Genomic DNA, 14,397 nt, shown 5'->3' on the forward strand with positions numbered 1-14,397 from the left:
GTTAGAGAAACTCCCACAGAGTTATATTATATTTTATTATATATAAATTGATTTGTTATTGTACTCTTCAATACACTGAGTTGCTTTCTATTGTTTTAAAAGCTTTCCATATATTGGATGTGCATTGTTGCCTTATATTGAGTTAAGTATCTGGAATTAAGTATCCAGAGTTGAGTACCCAAAGTCGAGTATCATATCTTTGAAGTTGAGTATCTAATCCTTGAGTTGAATATCTAATCTTTGAGTTGAGTATCTTATTCTTGAGTTCAGTAAGTTTTAAAAGAGGTAAGTATGTTTACTTTTTATCAAGTTCAAGCTTATGTATTGCTCTAGAATTCCCCTTACATGCTCGTACATTCCACGTACAGAGCCATTTGGCCTGCATCCTTTCATGATGCAGATACATGTATTCAGGGTCATCATTAGAAGCTTCGTTGATACCACATGGAGTTCGAGTTATCTATGGTGAGCTTCCTTACTTTCGGAGAATTTCATTTACCTTTCAGTTATATTAGTTGTTAGGATGTCGTGGGTCTTGTCCCGACTTTCATCTTTATCATTTAGAGGCTTCATAGATAGACAATAGAGTTTTAGAAGTCTGTTCATTTATTTTGTTAAATGTTTTTAAAGACGTAAGTTGCCCATTTCGAGACGAGTTAAATATATTATATTATTTAGTGTTTTCTTTGAGTTAAAGCTTTGTATTTAAGTTTTCATGAATTTTTATTCTGTTTTAAGCTTTGTCTGCTTGAGTTAGTCTTGTGCTTGTAGTCAGCTAGGATGATGGTTCACTTGGGGACCAACAATAGTTCTCGAGTGCCGGTCACGCCCAAGGTGTAGACTCAGATCATGACAGCACCCCTGTCTGAAATAATCAATACTGAAACCCCATGAAGTCTAACTACTTCTTGAAAATACAACTTAGCATAATCTACTGCTGAATGGGTAGTCTTTACCGGTAAAAAGTGGGCTGATTTTGTCATTCTATCAATAATCACCTAAATAGAATCGTGCTGCCTGTGAGACCGTGGTAAACTTGTGATGAAGTCCATATTGATCATCTCCCACTTTCATTCCGGAAGTTCTATATTATGAGCCATACCACCGGGACTTTGGTGCTCTACTTTAACTTGTTGGAAATTTGGACACTTAGCCACAAATTCTGCAATGCCCTTCTTCATGCTACTCCACCAATAGACTTCTCTCAAATCGCGATACATCTTTGTGGAACCCAGATGAATGGAATATCTGGAGCTATGAGCTTCCTCCATGATCCTCTCTTGGAATTCATCCACCATTGGTACACACGATCTACCTTGATACCTTAATACACCATCTCCCCCTTGTTCAAAAACCATTACTTTTTGCTTATGAACATTTGCCTTCAATTCAAGTAAAATAGGATCTTGCTCTTGCTTCTCTTTTACTTCCGACACTAATGATGATTCAACCCCATTCATCACCAATACTCCTCATTCTGTGGAATCCATTAGTTGAACTCCTAAGTGTGCATGTTTGTGCACATCTTTTGCTAGCTCTTTCTTATCTTCCTCAAAATGGGCGGTACTACCCATAAACAACTTGCTTAAGGCCTCAGCAACAACAGTAGCCTTACCTGGGTGGTAAATAATACTCATGTCATAATCCTTGAGTAATTCTAACCACCTCCTTTATATGCGATTAAGCTCTTTCTGAGTAAACACATACTGAAGACTCTTGTGATCGGTGAACGCATCCACATGAACACCATAAAGATAATGTCGCCATATTTTCAAGGCAAATACTACGACAACCAACAATAGATCATGGGTTGGGTAGTTCCTCTCATGAACTTTTAGTTGTCTGGAGGAATAAGCTATAACGTTGCGATTCTGCATTAACACACAACCCAAACCAACCCTAAACGCATCACAATGTACAACAAATCCTTATGTGCCTTCTGGTAGGTCAATACTAGGGTAGTACTCAACCTCTTTTTCAATTCCTGAAAGCTTTTCTCACAAGCTTCGGACCATTGGAACTTAACTGTCTTCTGAGTCAACTTGGTCAAAGGGGATGAAATATATGAGAACCCCTCTATGAATCTTCTATAATAACCAGCCAAACCCAAGAAACTCCTAATATCAATTGGAGATATAGGTCTACGCCAATTTTGTACTGCCTCTATTTTCTTGGTATCAACTTTAATTCCCTCTCGGAAAACAATGTGGCCTAAGAATGCCATAGACTCAAGCCAAAACTCACACTTAGAGAACTTGACATACAACTCCCTATCCTTTAGAGTTTGGAGAACTATTCTGAGATGACTAGCATGATTTTATTCATTCCTCGAATAGATTAGTATGCCATCAATGAACACGATAACAAACATATCTATATAAGGCTTGAATACTCTATTCATAAAGTCCATGAACGCTGCAGGTGCATTGGTCAAACCTAATGACATAACTAAGAACTCGTAATGACCATAACGGGTTCTGAATGCTGTCTTTGGAATATCACATTCCCTTACTATTAACTGATGGTAGCCTGATTTGAGGTCTATCTTAGAAAAATAAGTAGCATCCTGAAGTTGATAGAAGAAATCATCAATTCTCGGAAGAGGATACTTGTTCTTGATGGTAACCTTGTTCAACTGACGGTAATCTATACACATTCTAAGGGGACCATCCTTCTTCCTTACAAATAAGACCGGAGCACCCCAAGGTGAGACACTTGGTCAAATAAATTCCTTATCAAAGAGATCTTTCAACTGTTCTTTAAGCTCTTTCAACTCTACTGGAGCCACTCTATATGGTGGAATAGATATAGGACGAGTATCTAGAAGGACATTTATACCAAAATCTATCTTTCTCTCAGGAGGGATTCCGGGTAGATCATCAAGAAAGACTTTTGGAAACTCTTTTACTACTGAAACTGACTGAATAAGAGGCATCTCAACACTAGAATCATTAACTCGGACTAAGTGATAGACACACCCTTTGGAAACCAACTTTCTCACCTTAAGGTATGAAATAAAACGACACTTAGGCACTGCTGAACTACTTTTCCACTCTAAGACTGGCTCATTTGGAAACTGAAACTTGACAACTCGAGTTCTGCAATCAATGGAGGCATAACAAGCATGAAGCCAATCCATACCTAAAATGACATCAAAATCTACCATGTCTAATTCGACTGAATCAACCATGGTGTCCTCGTGATTGATGGAAATGACACAATCATGATATACTCGCTTAGCTAGAATAGATTCCCCAATAGGTGTAGAAACACAAAAGGGTTCACAGAGTTTCTCAGGAAGAACATTAAAATTATTTGCAACATAAGGGGTTACAAAAGATAAACTTGTTCCTGGGTCTAGCAAAGCATAAACATCAAGAGTAAAGACTTTGATCATACCATTGACAACATCTGAAGAATTCTCTTGCTCTTGACGACTAGTGATCTCATAAAGGCGGTTTGCTCCTCCACCAGTACCAGAAGTAGCTCCTCTAGGTGCAGCCCTGTCTGGTGGAGCAACTGATGAAGATTGGGCTCTATTGCCCTGATTCCCATTACCTTGCCAATTCTTAGGGCACTCTTTTATGAAGTGACCCTCTTGTCCATACTTGAAACAATATGTGGAGCCATCGCGACACTTACCTGGGTGGGTCCTACCACACTTAGTACATGCTGGAGCCCACTTACCTGTTTGTGCCACACTACACTGAGATTGTGCAGGTCTAGCTCTGAAGTGCTGTGAATTCTGACTATTGTACTCACCTTTGTTTCTGGTTGTAGGTGCACTAGCAGATGATGGAGCAGGTCCCTTTTGCTTTTGTTGGAAAGAAGACTGGTTCACATTATTTCTTTGCTGCCCGGACTCATTCCATGACGTCTTAGCCTTCTTATTTCTGAACTCCTCTCTATCCCTTAGCTTCTCTTCCTCAACCTTTTGCACATAGACCATCAACCTTCCTATATCCATGTCCCCAATTAACATGGCTGCCTTGCCCTCTTTACTTGACAGACGGAACAACCCAGCAACAAAAAAACTCATCTTGCTCCTCATATCCGCAACCATCTCCGAAGCATATTGGGACAGTTGGGTGAACTTTAAACCATACTCACCAACTCTTAGTGAATCTTTCTTAAGAGTGAGAAACTTTCGTACTTTGGCCTCTCTCAGTTGTCGGGGAAAAAATGCCCCAAGAAGACCTCCTCAAAACAAGCCCAACTCGCAGGTGGTGCTCCCTCAGCTCTTCCCTTCTTCCACTAGTCAAACCAAGTACTAGACACATTCTTTAGTTGATATGCAGCTAGTTCTACTTGCTCAACATCGACAACGTGCATAAAAACAAATACCTTTTGCAGTTCCTCAATAAAGTTCTCTGGATCCTCAGTAGTGCTCAAACTAGTGAAACTTAGAGGATTCATCCTTAAGAACTCTCGGATCCTCGAAGTATCAGTCACTTCTTGTCTAGATCCTCTTTGTTGCCCAACCTGGTTAATCACAACTTGGCTTAACATTCAAATTGCTTCCCTGAACTCAACATTCGTGACTTCTCCTTGGGGTTGCACTTCAGGTGCATTAGGTAACCTTTTCTCCTCAACGTTCCTCCTAGCAGGATGACCTCAGACAACTCATTGTGAAGGAATGATTATCTGAAAAACACGCAGAAACACGAATTAGAAGGAGACTTTATAGAGATGAACTATATTGCACAAAATGAGTATGAAAGAAGTGAGAAAATTTCCTAAGTGTTGCAGCCTCCTAATTATAGATGTGGCGTGCTTCACACCGATAACTAGGACTCTACAAGCACGACTTCATAGACTCCCTAGGACTCTTGAACTCTAGGATCTGATACCAAGTTTGTCACACCCCGAGCCTACACCCTGGGCGGGACTGGCACTCGAGAACCATTGCTGGCCCCAAGCGAACCCTTGGCCTGGCTTACTTACTCAACGGAAGACTTAAACATCAGAAATAACCTCAAATAAGGAACTTATGAAATAACTTAATAGTCTTTAAAGGAAAACATTCAAACTAGCCAATATGGCTACTCAAGTCTCATATCAAAACATCTGAAATACAAAGCTAAATGACTCATAACTAACTGTCTGACTATCTATGAAGCCTCTAAAACAATTGAGATGGACGTCGGGACAAGACCCACGACATCTTAATGAAATAAATACTAAAAAGAAATAAAAGGAGTCCTCCGGAAGCAAGGAGGCTCACCAACAACTCTGGAGCTCAACTAGAATCAACGATGCGCTGGATGCTGATCCTGGTTACCTGTGTCTGCATCATAAAAACGATGTAGGCCAAATGTCGTCAGTACATTGAATGTACGAGTATGCGAGGGGAATACTAAAACATAAAGTAAGCTTGAAAAGAATCTGAGAGCAACACTTAATTTGGCTTTACTCAACTCATGAATAACTTAACTCAATATAAAGCAACAATACACATGCAATATATAGAAAGCTTTTTAAAATAGTAAAAATCAACTGAGTTTGTTAAAGAAATGCAATAGCAACTCAACTTACTCATATAATAAAGTAATATAATTTATGTGGGAGTTTCTCTAACTGACAACCATCACTATGAGCCTAAGTGATGATACAACGTCTTGCCCACGCTGCCAGAACTGTCCTATACTTTGCCATCATATAGAACACCTTAACTAAGTGGAACCACTAGTCTATGCTAAAAAGCACTAATGAATCATCTAAAAAGTATGATCCTTTCTACCCATGATGTCAACATGGTTTATGGAGACTTGAGTTATTATGAACTCGCATTCCCATATCGGTGCTTAATACTACTCCCAAAAATATACTTAGCTCATATGTTTTAAAAGAAAACGCTTTCTTTGGTTTGATATAGTTACTCAAAACTTAGCTTAAAAGCTCTCTTGGAAATCGATGTTTCCTTTCTTACTCAAATGTGAAGATATTTTAACTTTTGGGAATACTTAGTTTCCGTATAATATTTAAAGAAATGAACTCTTACTCTTTTTATTTAGTCAACTCAAAGCTTAAGTCTTAAAACGAAGTTAAAACGTTTGTAAAAGACTATTGAAAAACTCTATGAACTTCTCTAGACTTGATTCTTAACTTGTTAACTTGACTCTTAACTTTCGTTGAATTGAATTATGGACTCAAGGTTCATGATCTCAAGTTTATGGATGATTTCATGATGTTTAGACGTACCTTAGAGTGTTGGAATCAACTAAGAAACATATGTACGTTGCTAGTGAACTAGTACAGAAGGAAGGGGGAAGAATAGGAAGAACTGGCGTCCCTTGCGCTCTGAGAGGCGCGGGGTGCCAACCCTTGAATTTCAGAGAAGGATTTGGGGCGCTTTGGCCGGTGCGGAGCCCCAGAGGTCAAACATTAGAGCCCCAGTTGGGGCGCTATGGCTGAGGCGGCGCTCTAGTCCCCTGCCCAGGTGAACTCCGACTTTTCTTCTTTGTTTTTCAACTCTAAACCCCTAATTCAACTTAGTTCTTTCCCAAAACACTTAGAATCGACAATATGATCAAAATATGTAAGATTCAACTCGAAATGAAACCTAAATGCATGAATCAACCTCAAGAAACTTCAACAACAAGAACCCACAAGATTTCAAACTAATTAACATCAAGAACTCATAGGATTTGCTTTCAAAACTATACAACTTCGCTGAATTGAATCATGATTGACGCGTGGGTGAACTAACCCAATGCTATGTGTTCTCACATACCTCGTAGGGATCACCCCTTGATGAAATCCACACGAAAATCTCCAAGAAATCGACGAATCTTGAACTTTCTTCTCCTTTCTCCTCTTTTCTCCAAGCCCAAGCGTGAATTTACAATTTTCTAAACTGATCTAATTCTGATTAGATCCCAATTAAACTCCTAAAAATGAAATAAAATAATTTTATATGGAAAAGACCAAACTACCCTTCAAAAATCCGGATTAGACTTTCCTTATCTAAACAACCCAACTTCGAATGGACATATCTCACTCATACAAACTTCGAATTGAGCAAACTCAGCGGCGTCGAAAAGAAAATTCCAAGATATTTTCTACGGTATCTGGAAGCACACCTAAATAATCTTGAGCTAGGAGTTATGGTCGTTTGAAGTTGACCAAAAACCCAAACTTAACCTAACTTAACCAATTTTCCAGATTTTTCATTCTTTCCAAAAACGACTCTTTCGAATTCTCGTTCTTCCTAGTTCTTTCAAATAGCGAGGTGTTACAATTTATTTGAAAGAACCGCACAAAGTTTGGTCATGAATGCAAGTTGGAGGACAATAGGGATAAACAATTCCAACGTAGATGAGGGAAGAAAGAAGTGGTTAAGAGATAGATCTCTAAGCTAATACAAAATACTGATGAGGTAAACCAAGGCAGTAGATCCCTACTGTAACACCTCAGAAAAATCCTAAGTTCAGATCAACCCAAAAAAGCTAGAAAAAAGTTTCTAAGTATGAGAAAATGGCCCGTGAAAGTATCCATAGACCGTAGATGGTCCCATGAAGCAAAGTCCTAAAAAAAATCTAAGAAATCTCATTTTACGGACCAAAGAATGTTCTGTAGAAAAAATGTCCTCAAACCTCATTTTTACGGAACCTTTTAGGCTCATATGAGGTCTACGAACTATATAAGAGGCCATAAAAAGGTTTCTAAACCAAAACTTCTGAAAGCCCCAAAAATTTAGCCTGAACTCTATGGTGGCTTCTACAGACCATAGAAGGCCCTTGTAAACATGCTCCATCAAATTTTAAGAGGGGTTATTTTATCCCTTTTCCACCACTTTTAAACTTGATCCCCAATATTTTGGGACTCAATTAAAGTCCTTATAAATATTATGCGTTCAAATTAATCTAATAATCCTTCCAAAGACAGAACATGAATCAAGAAGAAAAACTAGGGTTTCAAACATCTTCATCAAATTTCTTCAAAAGCTCTTGTCCTCTCAGGTATGTAAGACTATCATAGTGAAGGACTAAGTCCGTCGTCAAGCCCTACATCTAAAATTCAGTTAGTGAGATTAAAGCTAGGGGGTTTTACCCCAAGTTTCATGAATTTGAACTTCCTTTACTTTCCTGTAATTGATTTATGATTTTTATCATTGAGATTGTAGTTTTCCATGTAACTCTCATCTATGATTGTTGTTCATGCCTATATTATAACATGAATGATAATTTACAAAGAATTGTTTGAAAGTTTTTGCACCTTTACTTCCATGCATTATTTTCAGACTCAAAGTATGTTTCAAGTATTCAAGCTATTATTTAAGAAGAGTTTTAAGGGAACATTAGGAGTTCCAAATGTATTATTTTCACAGTAAGAGCATGACTGCTTTTAAAGAAATCATAATCAGTTTTACAAATAAGTTTTAGCCATTTAAAGGAAAGTTCGGTATGATTTTAAATAAGTATTTTTGAGTATTAACTCATGACATATATTATCAATTTTCCCCTTAAGTGGAAAATTTTACCTAAAGTGGGACATTTTACAGTTATTGAGCATTATTGTATATTTTTGGAGTAGTATTGAGCACCAACTTGGATAAGGGTTTAGATAACCCGAACCCCATAAATTGCACAACTAGTGGGGATAGGATTGTCCCATTGGTTTGGCAACTCCTCACATACCCCCTGATAAGGTCTTAGATATGGATCCATCCAACTCTTTCTTTACCCTAGCAAAGTATCGGATGGATCTGGCAACGTGGCATCACGAGGCTCATAGTGATGGTTATCGGTTAGAGAAACTCTCCTGGAAAATTAAATTATCTCAGTTGTAAAGTTGTTCTTGTTTTCATTACATTTACAAGCTTTACTTTCAGTTGAGTTACTTTTAGTTCCCTTACAACATATGTACTTCAGTTAGCCGATGTTTCATTCAGTCGTTTTACATACCGTACATTTCATATATTGACGTCATTTGACTTTGCATCATTTTATGATGTATTTACAAGTGTTTAGGATCAACAATAGTCTCTTTGTTGAGATCTTCCTTCCATCAGTGTTTGGTGAGACCTCCTTGCTTTTGGAAGGCTCCTTTTCATTTATGTCATTTAACTTTATTAGACACTTATTTATTATTTAGGTAGCCATGGGTTTTGTCTCAACACCTATCTCAGTTTAGTAGAGGCTTCGTAGACATTATAGTGAGTCAGTTTAGTCTTTAATATTCAAATGATTGGAACATTATTACTAGGTTTATTCAGAGTTATTTACAGACTCTGCACAAGTACGATTGAGATGGTTTAAGTTTGATTAAATGATTTACATGTTCAGATCTTTTAAAGCTTCCACATAGTTTTTTAGCCTTCCACTCAGTAGATATCCAGGACAAGGGTTTTCTTGGGACCAAAAATAACTTTCGAGTGTCGGCCATACACACTGTATAGGCTCAAGGCACGAAAAACTTAGTATCAGAGCCCAAAGTTCAAGTTTCCTAGGATGTTTATAAAGTCGTGTCTAGTAGAGTCTTTGTTATGGGTGTGAAACGCACCACATCTATGATAGGGAGGCTACATGACATTAGGAAATACCACCCTTCTTTCATACTCTATTTCGTGTGATAAAGTTCAACTCTTTAAAAGTTTCTTCTAAGTTGTGCATTTGTGTATTTTAAATCATGCCTCCAAAGCGTACCGCCAGTTAGAGAAATGCTGAAATTACTGAGGTTCCCAATGAAACTAATGTAAGCAATTTGCCTCCACCTACTAGGATGCATAACCGAAAAGGAGCTCGCTTGGCAGATCAGAGCAAAAGTGTTGGGACTTAAGTCGTGCCCATTAACACATTTCGAGTTCCATAGTTATCTGCTCCTTGGCATCCCTCTACTACTACTTCTAAGGCAAAGCATAAGAGATCTATTTAGATGCTCACTTAGTTCGTTGCTGCTCAGTCAGGAAACTAGGGAACGACATTTACTATCTTCAGTTCACAAGAGCCATCAGTTGCAACTAGGATTAGGGAATTCCTTTGGATGAACCCATCAGTGTTCACGGGGTCCAAGGTAGAAGAGGATCCTCAGATCTTTATTTATTTGATTTGGAAGATTCTAAAGGCAATGCATGCTACTGAGATTGAGGGAGTTGACCTTTCTTCATATCAACTCAAGGATGTAGTGAACATTTGGTTTAACTTGTGGGAGGAAGGTCGTGATAAGGATTTTGATCCAGCTATTTGGGATGATTTTGAGGCAGCGTTCTTGAACCATTTCTTTCCCCAAAGGAGCTGGAGGGGGAGGGGGAGGGGGAGTGGAAGAGTTTGTTAATCTGAAGTAAGGTGGGATGAGTGCGAAAGAGTATTGTCTCAAGTTCATTCAAGTATCCCTCTACACTCCAGATATGGTCCGTACATCAGATATAAGATGAGGAATTTTGTATCTGGATTGGGAAAACATGTGAAGAAAGAATGCAAGGCAACCTTATTGATTTCTTACATGGATTTTCCCAAAGGAATACCATGCTAAAAGTTTTTAACATTGTTGTTGTCACTCTAATTTCAAAAGTACTTTAACCATACTATTTAATACTTTAGACCAATTGCTTATTGCACCATTGTGTATAAGATTATCTCAAAAATCATCTCAAATAAAATTAGAAGAGTCATTGATAGACTTTCACCTGAAGGTCAATCTCACGAAAATTAAAATTTATTTTCATGTAGTGGATAGGGATATCAAGGAGCCTATCTTACATATAATAGACTCTGAAATGGGTAAGGTTTCTTTTAAATACAAGGAGTGTCTCTCTCAACTAAGAAACTCACAATGACCTAATGTAGACCATTAGTTGATAAAATTACAGTGAAAATCACTTCATGGATGGTTGGAGTGATCTTTTATGTCAGTAGGTTACAGTTGATTAAGGAAGCATTGTGAGAGTACAAGCATATTGGTCATAACTCTTTCTACTTGAGATAAGTTGGCAAATAACAAACCTATGAATTACCTTATTATTGAGTTTTAAGAGTTTTTGAGTATAATTTAATAACGTAAGCAAGGATAAATTGGCGAATTTCAAGATTTGAAGCTTAAAGAAGTCAATCAATCAAGTATTTTCTGTAAGAATGATGAAAGTTGGACCAAAGGAATGAGATAGTAATGACTGAGAAGAAACAAAAATCATGCCCAAATTTAATTTTCGTGGATCCATATCTGAGGGTAGAAAAGCTTAAATATGGCTAAGTCTGAAGAGGAACATTTTTGTTTCAGTCCACAAATTTTTTGGCTCCACAAAATAAAGAAAGGGAGAATTTTTTTGGAATGTCTCCACAATTTTTCTCCACGAAATTGGCAGTGTAAGGGCATTTTTGTCCGAATTTTAGACATATATAAAGAGGAATGTGGTCATTTTCTTGGAAAACTTTTGATTTTTTGTAACGTTCAGAACAACTCTCCAGTTAAGGAGGTGGCTATGATCGTATGTAAAATAAATATCAACAAGAGTCAGGGTCGAATCTCAAAGAGATTGGAGGTTGAATTTATTGAAATTCGTAAATCAATTCACAAGAGCATGTGTTGTATCAACATAAAGTAAATGGAGGAAATGGTTTGAATGAAGTAATCTGGTCAAGTTCACAATCATAACACATAACACAATTGTTGATTACCAAGATTAGAGAGACTAAGGGTGTGCATTCAATGGGTTCAAACTTTGATAGGTATTAACTAAATGCCTTAAAAAATTATGGCATGAATAACATTGGTTATAACTACACTAAGGGTTTGTTTGGAAAGTCACTTGGTAATTGGAATTGGTGTAATTAATAGGGTAGTAATTACTAACCTAGTAATTATGCTAACATGTTTGTTAGCCACAATGTAATTACAAGTGTACAGTTTGGTTGCAAGAGTAATTATAAGATTATATTGAATTTAAAAATAAAAATTAATTCTTTAAAATTAATTTTTTTAATTAGAAAATAAGGTTTTTATAAATGATATTAAATTGATTATTTAAGATATATATTGTCTTTTGAAAATAACATTAATTAATAAACATGTGTTCTTAACTAATATTATGAAAAATACTTGATTTATAATTTTTAATTTAGAATATTTTAATTAAATTAATAATAAAAACTGAAAGTACAGAATTTCTATGAACATCATGAAATGCATGTATGTAATGTCATAAAATTATAAAACATTTGATAAAGAGATAATCTATCATGAGTAACTTAAAAAAATAGCTTGCAGTGCAAAATATCTAGTCAATACTCCTAAAACAAATGAAATTGAAAATATAACATAAATTCTAACTTCAAAACAAAAAATTTAACATAATACTCTTATGTCAAATTTCAACATAACATACATATATATGATTTAAAAGAAAAGGAAAACGCAAGTCCATAACTTTATTCAACAATGAATTCTACTTTAATTTTAAAATTAGAACACTAGCAAAATTAAACTAGTATTTTTTTTAGATAATACAAAAAAATTCATGGAATCATATTAAGTAAAGGTTGACATTAAGAATGAATTGAAATATAAATAATATAACAAATATTTTTAGAAAATATGTAACACCCCATATTCTACGTGTACTAGTTCTATTTATATGACGCTTATAAATTGCATTGTGGTATAGTTATGGACTCGGTTTCCTATGCGACTAGTGACAATAGAATAGGTTTAAAGTGAGCTGCCCATAGATTTTGATGTGACTCGATTAAGTTGACGTCGACGGAAGTATTTAAACTCGAGACGGTAAGGTGGTAATTGAGCTTAAAGTTGGAAGTTAAGTGCTAAGAATTGAGCTTAAAGTTGAAAGTTAAGTGCTACGTTAAAGAAAAATAGATTAATAATTAGAAAATAGATTAAAATAGGTGAGCTGCTTGCTTGACTTAACTAAGCTTGGTGACAAGCAGGTGCATCACCTACTTTGACTTATTGACCAGACCAAAGGACTAAGTAGGTGCATCACCTACTTGATCTATATGGATCTAGTTTAAAAGGCCAAGGTTTATGGATCAGATTTGGTCCTATGCTAATGGACTCACTTGAGGCCCAAACTAAGTTAAATAAAATGAAAATGAAATTAAAGCTCAACAGCCAAATCTGCCAAGGCCTAATATATTTAAGCCCAAGTGAAAGCAAGCAGGTGCATCACCTAGTTTGACCTTTTGAGCTTCTTGATGTACATAAGCAGGTGCATCACCTACTTGACCAATTAGTGGCTGAAAATGGACCAAAAAAAGGGAGGTTCTAGAGGATATTCTTAAAGGTAAAAAAAGCTCAATATAAGATATATTGACTGCTATTCTCACTCAATTTTTAACACACAATATTGAGAATTAACTCTAGCTCTCTCTCTCTCTTTTCTCTTAAGTATTAAAACAACAGCCTTAAAGTTCCTTATAGGGTTCTTGAAGAAATCCTCATATCTGCAAACCAAGGTAAGAAAAACACTTATGGATTTAGCTTGATTCTCCCATGGAAGACTAGAAAACATGTTATTCATGCTCAATTATAAGTAGAAGACAGAAATTCCCACAATCTACTTCTCACTTTCCTTAATTATTAAGATACTTTTCTCTTCTTCTTTGGTTTAAGTGTGAAGGGAAGTTGAAGTTCTAGAGGAATTCAAGTTACAAGGAGAAGTTGCAGAAATTGAGGTAAGGTGACTGCTCCATTTCTTCCTCCTTATGTATGAGTTTGAGTGAGAAATTATGGGTGTGCTGTCATAAAAGAACTCAAGGGGGTGGTGAGTTCAATAATTGGTTGTATGATAAAGAATATTTGAGGTTGTTTTATGTGTATTGTGGTTGGTGCAAACTTGGGGTAATCTTGGAAAAGGATATATAATGTATGTATTGGGCAGAGAAGAAGGGTGTGGTGATACACATTATTTTAAGGGCTGTATGGGCTCATTATCTGTAGCGACCCTTTCTAAAGAGACCTAACTTATACTTGCGACATTCAGTAAGCGATTAACGAGGGCATACTGATTATAATCTAGTAGAGGGATTAGATTCATAATAACCTCTGAAAAGTAATCTAAGCAAATAACCGACGAGCTTTTCATGTATATATATTATTCTCACACTCAAGGATGAAATAACAAGAATATTACAAGCTTCCGAGTACAGAAATCAGCCTGCTCATGCTTCACACAAACATTCGAAACAAATAGTAAATTTAGTATATTACAAGACTTGGGTTTACACACCCCAAAAAGATAAAAACGTATAGCGATACTTATATTACAACCCATGGTGACATGACCAAATCAGCCCTCAAATTCTCATGCAAATATACAACACATAGATCATGTACAAGTCCCAAGGTTTATACAAAATATATATGCCTATATGCAAATGTGATCTTCCTTAAAGCTTTCAAAATCTCCATCTTCAATGGCTAACTTCAAGCATCCTCTCGAAC

The sequence above is a fragment of the Solanum tuberosum genome, unplaced genomic scaffold (assembly GCF_000226075.1).
Source record: "Solanum tuberosum cultivar DM 1-3 516 R44 unplaced genomic scaffold, SolTub_3.0 scf00183, whole genome shotgun sequence".
NCBI classification, from domain to species: Eukaryota; Viridiplantae; Streptophyta; class Magnoliopsida; order Solanales; family Solanaceae; genus Solanum; species Solanum tuberosum.